The sequence below is a fragment of the Rattus norvegicus genome, chromosome 11, assembly GCF_021556685.1.
Source record: "Rattus norvegicus strain SHRSP/BbbUtx chromosome 11, alternate assembly SHRSP_T2T, whole genome shotgun sequence".
Classification (NCBI taxonomy): Eukaryota; Metazoa; Chordata; class Mammalia; order Rodentia; family Muridae; genus Rattus; species Rattus norvegicus.
In genome coordinates, this window is record NC_141544.1 from 93,278,003 (window position 1) to 93,292,276 (window position 14,274).

At 45.1% G+C, this 14,274-nt stretch overlaps 1 protein-coding gene across 3 annotated transcripts in view; it reads right to left on the minus strand.

The window, feature by feature from the left end:
• Nucleotides 1–8,542, minus strand: part of Vps8 (VPS8 subunit of CORVET complex) — a 223,458-nt gene extending 214,916 nt beyond the window's left edge. Inside the window, exon 1 of one of the 3 annotated variants that reach the window (XM_087575759.1) lies at nt 8,359–8,542. The gene's annotated coding sequence lies outside the window, so the exon portion shown is untranslated. 3 annotated transcript variants of the gene reach the window in all.
• Nucleotides 8,543–14,274: the final 5,732 nt, after the last annotated feature.

Sequence of the window (14,274 nt, forward strand, 5' to 3'; positions counted from 1 at the left end):
ATTGGATGCCCTCTTGTGGCGTGTCTGAAGACAGCAACAGTGTTCTCACATATACAAAATAAATAAATAATCTTTCTTTTTTAATTATTAAAAAAAACACAGAGAAGGATGTGTGTAAGTATTCTGAAGTGTTGTACTGTTTTACATAAAGGACTTAACCATCTTAAGCTTTGTGTCAGCGAGTCCCTGAACTAATCCCCCACAGTAACTAATGGACTACAGTATACTGTCTGTAGACTCAGGTACTGACTGGGGTATTTGAATGTATTCCCTAAGGATAAAGGGGGACTACTGTAGCAAAACTCTCAGTGTTCAGGCTCTTCAAATTACACAGTGCTCGGAGGGAACAAACGCCACTCCCACCAACCCCTGGGTCCACAGTGAACTGTTAGTACATTATCATTCCTTGGTGAATGAAAGAAGAAACAAAGGTTGACCTCTGAGATGGTTTCAATTAGAAATATCCTCACAGCCTCAGGCATCAAAATGCCTGGTACCCAGATGGGGGCGCTATTTGGGGAGGCTTAGGAGGTGTGGCCTTAGCGGAGGAAATACATCACTAAGGCAGAGGCTTTGGGGCTACAAAGTCTTTTCTGTTTCCCTTCTGACGTTCAAGATGTGAACCCTGAGTTTAGTACTTCAGTCACTTCCCGCCATGATGGCCTCTTATTCCTCTAAAACCATAAGCCCAAATGAACTCTCCCTTCTGTAAGTAGTCTCCATCCCTATCACAATGATAGTAAAGTAACGGCATCTGCTGAGCCGCTGAGAACTAGGTGTGTGTGTGCAGAGACACTGCCCGTGTGCATGGGAGAGGTCAGGAGCGTCCATCAAGTGCCCTCCTCTTTCCCCATCTATTCCTTTGGGGCAGGGTCTCTCCCTCAGCCCCACACTTGTGTCTCCCACATAGGCTGAAAGCCAGCAAACCCCTGTGGTTCTCCTCTCTCCACTCCCCTCAGAGGAAACATAACTGTATGTTACAGTCACATGCAGTTTGCCTGGCTCGTTATGTAGGGGCTGAAATCTGAAATCCACTCTTCATGACTGCACAGGAAACACTGCAGAGTCACCTCCCCAGCCCTAAGAGAACTCGGCTGTCAAAAATTAACTTAAATAGACTGAGGATACCACCCGCCAGTGGTAAGATTATTTGCCTAGCGTGCCCAAGATCTTCTCTTCCACACACACACACACACACACACACACACGCGCGCGCGCGCCACACAAACGATAAAATACAACACAGGTAAGCTTAGCTATTTTTAAAGCAACAAGCCAAATTCACTGACAATTTTATCACATATAGTGCCTTCAATTAGGGCAACGGTTCTTAACCTTCGTAATGCTGAGAACCTTGAATACAATTCCTCGTGTTGTAGTGACCCCCCAACCGTAAAAATATTTTTGTTGCTACTTCATAACTATGACTTTGCTACTGTTATAAATCACAATATAGGGGCTGGAGAGATGGCTCAGTGGTTAAGAGCACCGACTGCTCTTCCAGAGGTCCTGAGTTCAAATCCCAGCAACCACACGGTGGCTCACAACCCTCTGTAATGAGATCTGATGCCCTCTTCTGGTGTGTCTGCAGACAGCTACAGTGTACTCATATATAATAAATAAATAAAATATTATAAATCACAATATAAACCTGCTTTCTGGTGGTCTTAGGTGACTCTGAAAGGGTTGTTCAACTCCCAAAGGGGTCCCGAACCACAGGCTGAGACCCACTGGATTAGGGTATTAGAGAATAAACAGCTAATAAGTGTAAGACATGTGAAGTTGTGAAAACTGGCTCTTCACAAGCTGAAACTGACTCTCTCGCAGCTGGAACATTTCCAAACCCAGACTATTTTCTCTCCAACAAACTCTAATGCTCTATCTTTGAAACAAACACTATCAAAACATTCCTAGAAACATAGCTGAGGGAATTCTCCCTGGCAACCTATCAGTTACTCAAGGCGCTGTTCCTTACCAAGGAGAGTACACAGCAGCAACAACGATGTTCATACGCCTCCCTTCAAAGGCTCATGACGAGTTACTCCTCTACAGTCTTTCATTGTCTGTACCACTGAGCAAAAACAACCACAATATTCAAACGTTCCTCAAGACATAAGCTTTATTCTTCTGAAGCTTGTTTTAGCATTCCATATCTGAGCACTGTGTTTACATAGTTTCCCCTTTCCACCTCCAAATCCTCCCATCGTCCCTACGCCCAGGTACTTGGGGATTTCTGACCTCTTCTTCCGTTTTTATTTCACTCACATACACACACGTGCACACACATGCACATGCACACACAACCCACTAAGTTGTTTAATATTAGTTACTTACACGCACATGTGTTTAGGGCTGACCACTTAGGATCTGACAATCTATCCGGGGCTCGTGCCTGGAGAAAACTAACTGGATATAGTCCTTTATCTAGGGGTGGGTGGGGCCTAGTGGACTGTCCCCTATCCCCACTGGCACGTCCACTGGCGTGGTCATCATTTGGGTCTTGTTTAGACAACCGTATTGTTAGTATTCCAAGAGTGTAGCATCCCTATCACATTGCAAAGCACAATTCCATCATAGCCATAGAGAACTTGCAAACCCTTTTTAAAAAGATATATTTATCTGTATTTTATGTATGTTTGTGCGCCATGTGCTTGCAGCACCCTCACAAGCCAGAAGAGGGCGCCTGAACTCACGGAACTGGAGTTAACAGGCAGTTGTGAGCCACCAGGTGGATGCTGAGAACAGAGCCCAGGTTTTCTGTGAGAGCATCAACTCTCCAGCCACTGGTTCTGACAGTCTTTATCCTCCCTCTTCTCTGATGTTCCTTGAATCTTAGGTTTAGGGTCTGTGTCTCGGATGTACCCATTGGAGCTGGGCGCCTCTGCAGCTTTAAATAGTGGGAAAGACCACACAGAAGGAGGAGAGAGGGAAAATAAGATAAATGGGCAGAGGCAGAGACGGATGGGTAGCTGGGTGGCTGAACCATCTCAGCTGGTAAGGGCAGACTCTGAGGCTGGAGGAAAGGTGTCAGGAACCAGAGAAGTCAGACAGACCCTAGGAACAGCAAAGGCAACCAAACAGACTCTCTCTGAGAAACTCCAGCTGAAGGCCTCTCCCGACACCAAAATCTCAGTAAGACAAGGTAGGACTTTGAACTACAGAACTAAAATAATAAGGGGGGTGCAGGGGGAGGGGTGGGAGAGGGGTTAGCGAGGAATGTGCGGCCCCACCGGGGGCTTTCTGAGTAGAGATTCATCGCCTACTGCTACCCGTAAACCAACGATAAAACCAACTCTTCGCAGCTGACCAGATCCTGCTTCAGGCCCCACGCAACAGCAGGCCAGCACGAAGGCTGTCAAGGAACTAACTTCCTACTTCTCAAGGAGGACTCTTACCTAGCCAGCGTTCTAACAGTTCCTAAGAGGATGCCTCCCCTACCACAGCGCTTACAGACAGCATCTGATGTTGCATCCGAGGGAAGAAATCACACCAATCTAACAGCGAACTTGTTTCAGAAGCACGGGTGCCATGTGTGCTGCTAGACTAATAAAATTCCAGACTTAAGAGTCCAACATCATGGGCTGGAGAGATGGCTAAGAGCACTGTCTGCTCTTCCAGAGGTCCTGAGTTCAATTCCCAGCAACCACATGGTGGCTCACAACCATCTGCAGTGGGATCTGATGCCCTCTTCTGGTGTGTCTGAAGACAGCTACAGTGTACTCACATACACAAAATAAATAATAAATCTTTAAAAAAAGAGAATGCAACATCTTGATCATTCTCAAGGTAATTTCCTCTTAAAGCTATTCTTTAAAGTTAACAGCCAGGGACCATTTTTAAAGAGAGGAAAACGTGTCATATAAATAGCAGTGACTGATGACAGTGGCCCACGTAAGGCTCTGGAGTGTGGCCTACCCTGGACTAGCTTCTGACTGGAGCTAACACAGCCATCCAAGTCCCAGGAGTCCACAGTGCACCAATGCTCTCTTCCTTCTAAGAGTCCTTACAGGATGCTCAGGGGCCCCTTGCTTAAGGACTGTTTTCCTAAACACTGTTTTGGTACTTCCCTTGTTTTACTAGTTAACTTACCACAGTCAAAACTAAATTTACCATATTGTATTAAATACCATGAAATCCTGGTAAGGCATTTAAGTTAGTTAAATTAATTTAGTGTGCCCTGTTAAGTTAGCCTTGCTTCTGCCTATCTTATTTGTTTGCTTGTTTGTTTGTTTGTTTGTTTTGAGATAAAGTTTTTCTGTATAGCCGTGGCTGTCCTAAAACTCACTCCTTGAGTGACCAGGCTGACCTTGAACTCACAGAGCTCTACCTGCCTCTGCCTCCTGGGTGCTGGGATTAAAAATGTGTGCCACCAGTGCCCAGCTAGTCTGCCCATCTTTTTTTTTAAGACTTATTTTTACTTTATGTATATGAGTACACTGTCACTGTCTTCAGAAGAGGAAATCGGATCACTTTACAGATGGTTGTGAGCCACCATGTGGGTGCTGGGAATCGAACTCAGGACCTCTGGAAGAGCAACCAGTGCTCCTAACCACTGAGCCATCTCTCCAGCCCCCTAGTCTTGCCCATCTTAATCCAAGTATTTTTTCCTCTGCTTCTTTGCTTTGTAATCTTGTGAGGAAAGAGACCATAATCAAGTTGATTTATATTTGTTTCCTATTAACAATCATTTTGTTTGTTAGAGAACAATCTCGCTTTCAGCAACCCACCAACGGCTGTGGGATAAACTCCAGATGCTGAGCCTGTAATTTCAGACACATAGGTGCTCCCTACTTTCTCCTCCTATATGACTCCATGACTTCTGCTCACACTTAGTCCTCCATGAGCAGCTTCCACCATTGGACCTGGTGGGGTATAGAGGCACATGGTGGCAGAGGCAGAAAGATTGCTGAGTTCGAGGCTGGCCTATGGTATGATGAAAATGGCTTCCATTCTCCCTCTATACTTCCTCCTCCCATTCCTTTCCTTCTATATCTAAGTTCCTTCCTTCCTTGTGTGCACTGTCCAGCTGTGACTTGGACATTATCTTCCTTCCTGAATCATCTACATCTTATAGACTGCATTCTCCCCCTCCCCCTCCCCCCTCGCTCTCACTCTCTCTTTTGCTCCCTTGTGTTCTCTTCAACTCTCCTCTCCTCCATTATCAAAATCCCAGAGTGGCTGCCAACCCATTAGGAACCCAGGCTGGCCTTGAACTCATGATCCTCCAAGCCTAGGCTCCCAAAAGCTAGGATTATAGGCAGGTTGGGTGGTGATACCCTGTGCTTAAGGCCTGTTTTTCCTAACTCTGTCCTAGCACTTTCCTTCTTTTGATTCACCAGCTAACTTACCAAATGGTGATGCCTTTTCTCTCCAACTATGCAGGAAAAAGGGAGCCACACTTCTAGTGCTTTGGCTTAATGACTTGCAAACTACACAGATGATCAATAAATATTTGCCGATTAACATAGGGCTGGAAGATAGGAATGACACATGTGTTACCTGTGACTGTCACCTGTGCTAACAACAAACCGCACTCTGCTCCAATGTGGGACAAGAGCCACCTGCACTGGGATTCTTTTTGTTTGTTTGGTTGGTTTGGTTTTTGAGACAAGGTCTCTCTGTATCTCTGGAACTCTTTCTGTAGACCAGGCTGGCCTCAAACCCATGGAGATCTGCCTGCCCCTGCCCCTGCCCCTGCCTCCCAAGTGCTGAGATTAAAGGGGAGTACCACCACTATCTGGCCTATACTGGGATTCTTAAGAGCACAAGTCTGTCTGCCTGGAATGCCTCAAAGGTACTTTTTTGGGAAGCCTCCAGCCACGTGACTTTGATGGTGCACCAGCCACGTGCCCATGAGCCTAGCTACAAAAGCATGCACAGAAATCCGTCTCCAGTCGGGCCTGAATCAAGGTCCTTCTTGGAACTTCTAAGTACCGAAGGCAAGAGTTTTCTCAACTCTAGGGTACACTGGCTTGGAGGAGCTGTCAGGAATCTATTTTTCCACACTAAGTAACAGAACAGAATGAGATGCAATCAGAGAAACAGAGATGGGACCAAAACGCCGGAGGTCCTTTGCAAGAAAGGGAAAGGTACCCAGAATCCTTTATTTATGTAATGACACCCAATCCCTTCCCAGGTCTGTAAACTAATAGATCTCTTTTGGCATAAGTGCATTTGAATTGATTTCCTGACACTTGTAACAGAAAAAGGCCTAACTTTAAAACATGTAATTGTTAACCAATGTTAAGTCTAGACAGAAGTCATTAACAGTGGGAAGTCCAAGAGAAACCTATGGTTGCCGACTGGAACACACGATGTACTTAGGATGCCATCCACATACAGTGAAGGTAGCCCAAACGATAACTCACAAAGGACCTCATTAATATACTGGGAACAGGAGGTCAAGAAAAGATGTCATCTAATGTCTATGAAGCCTGATAAACAAAAGCCACACTTGGTGGTAGGATACTTTAATCCTAGCACTTAGGAGCCAAAAGCAGGTGGATCTCTGGGAGTTCAAGGACTGCCTGGTGTACTGGACAGCCAAGGCTATGCAAAGAAACCTTGCCTGGAGGGGGAAAAAAAGGCCTCACTGAATTGGGAAGACAATTCAGTCAGTACAATGTTGTCCCTGCAAGCACAGAAACCGGAGTTTAGTGATCTAATGATGTCTGTCATTAAGTCCCCAGAATGCGCAGAAAAAGCCAGGCCAATTGTGGCCCACTTTTGTAATCCGAGCACTGGGGAGGTAGAGACAGATCCCTGGGGCCCAGCGACCTGTCGGCCTAGACTACACAGTAGGCTCCAGGGTGGTAAGAGACCTTGCCTCAAAAGCAAGGTGAAAGGCCACTGAGACAGCTCAGGGGCAAAGCACTTCTCTGCAGGCCTGGTAAGCTGAATCGGTTCCCACGACAAGGCAGAGAGGAGAGGATTTCACAAAGGTGTGCTCTGACCGACACATGTGTGCCTTGAGAGGCAGGCGCACATGCACATGCGTAATAATAATTAAATTTAATTTTTGATTAAAAAAAAAAAAACAAGGTTAAGTCTGGAGTGAGGACTTAGTAAAAAATTTGAGGCACAGATATGAGAACCTGAGTCTGATACCCCAAAACCTGCACTAAAATCCTGACCACGGTGGCCTGAGTCTGTACGTCCAGAACGGAGAGATGGACACACGGTCCCTAAGGCTTACTAGCTCATACATCTAGCTGAATCGGCAGGCTGTGCACTGAGCAACAGGGCCCATCTCAAAGTAGAGGGGCAGGAGAGATGGCTCAGTGATTGAAAAGGTATACTGCTCTTCCATAGGACCAGAGTTTGGTTCCCAGCACCAACACGGGGTAGCTCAGAACAGTTTGTAACTCCAGCTCCAGGGCTGTGTGTGTGCATACGTGCACACACACAGAGGTCTCACTTCTCCTGCCTCAATGGCTAAAATGTTTACAGACTAGGGGGAATAACACTAGGAGTCGCCCAAAAAAAAAAAATTCTGGAAGTCAGAAAGCACTCACAGACTGCCAACAGTCCAATTACAAAAGAAACATATAAAGAAAAAAAAATCAGCACCTTATTCTGTTAGAGGTCTGTAAAGAATTTTCTCACATAACTCAGTCACTTCAAACATGCAAAACTCAACAGTTCAAACGAAACTGCTCCATTTATCTTTATTGTGTATTCTACAGAGCGGGTCGGCCAGTGCTCAAGGAGTCAATACTTCTCTGCTTAAATGTCAACATGAGCAAACCCATGACTTAAACACATGTGGGTCCCCGTCCTCACTCTATATTGGAAGCACTTCAAACACAAAAGTGTAACATAAACCCACACACAACGATGTGCAATTTTCTCCCAAACAGAGACACCTGGAATAGAGTTAGCGGCACTAGCCAACATCTGTGCTTACGTTACTTGGGGTTTTTTTTTGGGGGGGGAGAGGGGGTTCCAGTAGAGTGGGCAGTACAGTCACTAGCATTCCGGCAAATAGAGCCCCGCCTACTTAGAGAAGGCTCCGGCAGCTACTCCGGATAACCCAGTACAAGCCTTTCTTTAAAACATGTCCATTTAGTACACCCAAACTCTGGATTGCCGCGAGCCTCTGTCCCCGAGTGCCACGCCTGGACAAGTCAAGGCACCAGGGTGCCCCCAATTTCCACCTTGCGGCCCTCGGATTGGGGCACACTTGGCAAGAGGCGAGAAGGAACCAACCCCACAGGCTGCACGTCAGTTCTACGGGGTGAGAGCCTCCAACCGGAGCGGCATGGGAGGGACAGCACCCACCTCCCGGCCGCAGTCCGGGCGTGGGCGCGCCTGTCCTGTACCCTCGCGAGCGGGCGGACCGGAGTGGAAACTGCTAACCTAGTCCGAAGCCAGACTCCTGAGACAGCCGGCGGTGGCCGCAGGGTCTTTGGCTGCGACTGGGGCGCAGCTCCGTCTGCGCACCCCTGCTGCGCCGGCCCGCACCCGCCCCGCCCCGCCCGTTCGGAATACGCGTTACCTGAGCCTGCGTCCGCCTTGACGGGTCCCCGGCCCACGTGACCCCGAGGAGGGCAGCCCACGCACGCGCACTCTCTGCAGCTCGCAAGCTCGCTTCCTCTCTCCTCGCCAGAGACGCTCAGCGCTGGGCGGTGCGAGCCTCTGCGTCACGCCCTCCTTAAAGGGAGACTCCGTCCGGCTTCCAGGGACGCTCACGGTCGCCCGGCCTCTGAGCTGGAGCAGTCTAGTAAATAGAGTCCCTTTCAATCAGTTCACCTGACCGTCATAAACTCACCCCAAAGCCAGATATCATGGATCGCACCTGCCATCCTAGTGCGCAGGAGCCTAAGGCAGAAGGATCATAGTGAGTTCAAACTCGCTTGGGATACATAGACAGACCTGTCTCAGTTTCGATAAATAGATAAAATGGACGGATGGATACACACAGTGTGGGGGTGGGAGTGGATATGGAATTCGTTTCGCTGGATTTGGTGGCATCCACTAATTCATTGTCTTTTGAAAGGCGAACACAGGATTGTCTGTTTTGGTGAGTTTGTTGGGGAACAGGGAAGCATTGTTTTTTTGCAAATAAGCATGGATACTGAAAAGTATCCTCCAAATTACCATTTTTAGTAGTCATCTTTACATAAAAAATAATAGGGTGGGTCACATTATTAAACTAAAAAGGCATCCCCTTTTTTCCTAATTTGCCACTGGAAAAAGCTAAAACTTTCAGGACAGTTTGGCATTTACTGTTACCAGGATAGGTATCGTTAACCCAAGGAGGCAGGTAATATACTTGCTGGACCTGTCTGTGGTCGAGAAATTAGGAGGAAGAGTGTCGGAAGATTCCTCAGGAGGAATTACAGAAAACACTCAGTAGGGCCAACATGGGCTGAATATCAACCACGCTCACTATACCTCTGGCCTGGGACAGATCCAGAGGTGGGAAAGACAAAAGCCTGTCTTGGTGTACAAACACTATGTCAGAAAAGGCCAGTTGATACGGTGATATAAAGAAATTGTAGGGCTGTCAATTTTAGGGTTACCTGTGAAGGAAAATAACACCTTAGCTTAAAAGGGGTGGGGGTGGGGGGTTTGTAGGCAGGAGCCAGGGAGACTGCTTAACACCACTTGCAGGCCTGATGTGGCCAGGGTTCAGGCAGTGGCTTTCAAACATCTTTAAGAATCACCCACAGAAACATTTCAGCCATCACTAGGGGTGAGGGGGTGCATATGGGGAGGGGGTGTTAGGGGGAGAGAGAGAGAGAGAGAGAGAGAGAGAGAGAGAGATCTAAAGCAGGGTAGACAGAATGGTGAAACCAGAGCCCTGAAGTGACAAAGAACTGTTAAAAGTTCTGGAAAGAACGGAACTCAGCAGACACATGGGGAATGGGGTAATAGGACTTGAAAAATGGGAAGACTGTTAACTGACATTTTTAAAATATTTTACAGTTGTCATACACTTATTCTAGATAACTTAAGAAAGCAACCTCAGTCTTGTGGGTGGTGTTGTAAAAGAGCAGATTTCAACTCAAGATACCTGGGAAATCCCTTTACATGACAGCCTCTCCTATACCCTTGTTTACGACATGGAGCAGTTCACATGCTTGCCTGTCCAGTGCTACTTAGCTAAAAATGAAAACAGCATATGCTTACTATAGAAAGCTTAGAAAATTCAGGAAATGTTTTAAAATAAAAACTACCTTGGCCCAGAAACCGGAAGGGGAATAACAATCGAAATGTAAATAGGAAATACTCAAGTTAATAAAGATGGGGGAAAAAAAAGTACCCACATCTCATTGAATCTCCTACTTTTTGAGTAATCGAATAATAATTTTTTGTTTGGTTTGGAGGAGAGATAACAGTAAAAACTTTACTTTTTACTTTTTTTATCTGGTCTTTTGACAGTTTCATACATGTATAAAATACAGTCTAGGGCTGGGGATTTAGCTCAGTGGTAGAGCACTTACCTAGGAAGCGCAAGGCCCTGGGTTCGGTCCCCAGCTCTGAAAAAAAGAACCAAAAAAAAAAAAAAAAAAAAAATACAGTCTAACTACTCCCACTGGTCCCTTTCCCAGGTTCATGACTTCTTATATTTTTTGTTGTGAGCCTAGCCTTTAACGGCTGAGCCATCTCTTCAGCCCAGTTCATGACTTCTTAAAGATCTCTTAAATTTTATTTTATCCAGCAGAACAGTGGTGGTGCACGCCTTTAATCCCAGCACTGGGGAGGTAGAGGCAGATGGATCTCCATGAGTTCAAGGCCAGCCTGGTCTATAGATCTAGTTCCAGGACAGCCAGGACTACAGAGAGAAACCCTTTCTTGAAAAACAGAAACAAAAGAACTATTTTATGTGTATGGATGTTTACCTGCATCTCCGATTGTACACCATGTGCATGCCGGATGCCCTCGGATGCCCTCAGAGGTCAGGCAGATGTTTGTGAGCCACTGTGTGGGTGCTAGGCACAGAACCTGGGTTCTATACAAGAACAGTGGGCTGGAGAGATGGCTCAGCGGTTAAGAGCACCCGACTGCTCTTCCAGAGGTCATGAGTTCAATTCCCAGCAACCACATGGTGGCTCACAACCATCTGTAAAGAGATCCGATGCCCTCTTCTGGTGCTTCTGAAGACAGCTACTTATATATAATAAATAAATAAATAAATCTTTAAAAAAAAAAAAAAAAAAAAAAGAATATACAAGAACAGTAAGTGCTCTTAACCAAGGAGCCACCCTTCCAAACAGGGTTTTGGTTTTGGTTTTGGTTTATTTTGAGACAGGGTCTCACTTTAACCCAGGCCAGCCTGGAACTCACTCTGTAGCCCAGGCTGGCCTTGAATTCACACAGTCCTCCTGACCTAGCCTCCCAACTACTGGGATTAAATGTAAGCCATTATGGCTGGAAAGCTTTAATATTTAAGAAATCTTGAACTTGCAAGATTGCTCCTAGCAACCTGAGCTTGAGCTCTGACACCCACTTGGTAGAAAGAGTAATCCTCTGACCTGCACATGTTCACCATGCTGTGGTATCTTACACATATACATCACATAGACACGAAAAATAAACGTAACTGTAAGAACCTGTATTCATAGTAGGAAATACATTCTGTGGAGCTGAGGGTTTAGCATAGTGGCACAGTGCTTGCCTAGTGTCAGAGTTGATCCCCAACACTGAAAAACAAGGTCATATGTTTTATAAAGCAGTAGCTGCCATAAATATTGATTCTTCTGATGGATCTGTGCAAAGTAAATTGAAAACCTTCAAGAAAATCTAGCTACTGTAGGTGCTATTAAGAGCATCTGTGATTTATAAAAGGAGATCAGGAGATCAGAATACCAACTTGACCAGACATTTTGAAGTCAATTGGGTGAGGGTGACATCATCACTTCAGAGATGAAATAATTGCAGATGTGCTAGAGACAGCCTAAGAAGTGAAGTTTGAAGGTACAGCTTAATTGATCTCATCATTAAACCTCTACACGTGAGAAACTGTTTTCTGTGGAAGAGTAGAAACCAGTTTCTTGAGACAGAATCTACTTCTGGTGAAGATTGTGCGAATCTAGTTGGATGAGAAAGAATTTGGAATATAAATGTAGGTGAAGGGGTTGGGGATTTAGCTCAGTGGTAGAGCGCTGGCCTAGGAAGCACAAGGCCCTGGGTTCGGTCCCCAGCTCCGAAAAAAAAAAAAAAAAAAAGAACCAAAAAATAAAATAAAATAAAATAAATGTAGATGAAAAGCAGAGTGGAGAAAGTGAGTTCCAATTACGAAAGCATTTCTATAGTGGGTAAAATGTTATTGAAAAAACACCCCTTCAGGGCTGGAGAGATGGCTCAGCGGTTAAGAGCACTGACTGCTCATCCAGAGGACCTGAGTTCAATTCCCAGCAACCACATGGTGGCTCACAACCATCTGTAATAGGATCTGATGCCCTCTTTTGTTATATCTGAAGACAGCAACAGTGTACTCATAAACATAAAACAAATAAATCTTAAAAAAGAAAGAAAAGAAAAGAAAAAACAAAACACCCCATGCTAAGAGAACTCTCCCATTGATGAAGAGTTGCTGACTTTAAAGAAATGCCACAGCCACCGGAGTGTTCAGCAACTACACCCTGTTGTTTTTAAGACAAAATTCCAAATCCTCAATTTACCAAATGAAGACTCAAGAGCCAGACACCGTGGTGAAAGCCTACTAGCTCAGAGAGGCAGAGAAAGCACCCAGATGACCTTCCTACTCCACTGACATCCCCGAAGGAAAAAGCTCCTCCTTCTGCACACTGTCTTAAAGACCCTTCAACTCAAAGACTCTCCTTCTTCTTCTTTCCTGGGCCTTATGTTCACTTCCTGTCAACTGTTTGCTCGCTATGCCTCGTGACCTATGGTTGACTTTATTGAATCCTGTTTACAGAAATCTCTTGGATTAAAGGTATGTGCTGGGGCTGAGCCACACCACAACAAGAAACAGGTTTTCCCGGTTCACAATGTGACCAAACACCTGCAACGAGGCAGGGATGACTCAGCATTATCAACATTGAGGCAAGGCCCTCACCAGCAACAATGTTACCACTCTCCATGATGGTTTGCTTTGTTGCTAGTACTTCTTAGCCATAAAGCATCTCTAGTTGAGCCCTGTATGTTGTCTTTTTATGATGCAATTGAATACTGACTATACTACAAAATAATGTAAATGTAATTTTTACACACATTTAGAAACCAAAAAGTTGTCGTGACTCACTAATGCAGTGTTTGCTTTACTGCCATCTAGAATCAAAACCACAATATCCCCAAAGTACCTTAATTTATTTCATTGTTCCACTATTTGGACATCTAGGGGCCTCTATCTTTCACTGCCCACATTTCCATGAATATCTTTATGCAAAAATCTTTTTGCAGTAGCTTAAAAGTATTACCTTAGGATAGAAAGCTGTATTGGAAATGACTGATTCAGAGGTTTTGAAATCTCTCAAACCAGCCAAATTGCTATCCACGAAGGTCAGGCAAGATTTTATTCCTGCAGTAAGTGTTCATGAGTGCCCATCGTACATGCCCAACAACATTTATCTTTTTTTTTAAAGCCTTGTCAATGTGGCAGATGAAATGGACTCTCATTTTAATTTGCATTGGATTAATAGTGAGGTAGAAAATTTTTGTAAACGTAAGAACCCTTTAGAGTTTTCCTGGGAATGAAATTCCACTGCCGATGTTTGGCCGTGTAGTTGGCAAAGAGAACTAAGAGAACTGTTACAGACTTGAGGAAAAATAAACAACAGAACAATTTAGAAATAAAGAATATGGCCACACCAAGGGGCAGTCAGATTGTTGCTTGGTGTTTGGTTTGGTTCATTGTGTTTTGTTTGAGACAGGTTCTCTGTGTATAATGTTGGCTGTCCTGGGACTCACTATGTAAACCAGGCTGGCCTGGAACTCATTGTGTAAACCAGGCTGGCCTGGAACTCACAGAGATCTGTCTTCTTCTGCCTCCTAGGTGCTAGAATTAAAGGCTTGCAGCTGGCCAGCATAGTCAAGTTGTGCTGTGGTGTGCCCAGTTAACAAAGGGTGGGAGGATGAATCATTGCACAATGATGATGAAACAGACTCATGCTGTTGCCCTGCTCTGCGCTCAACAGCGTTGTTGTTTTGAGGGTGACTTAGTTTCAGACACACATCATTCCTTGTAGTAAATCAATATGACCGGCTTGAGTTTCTCTTCATTTGGTAGTTTTATTTGAATTTAATTAACATATCTGTCTTAGTTTCACAGATTTATAAATCCGTAAAGCAAGTGTGTTCTTTATT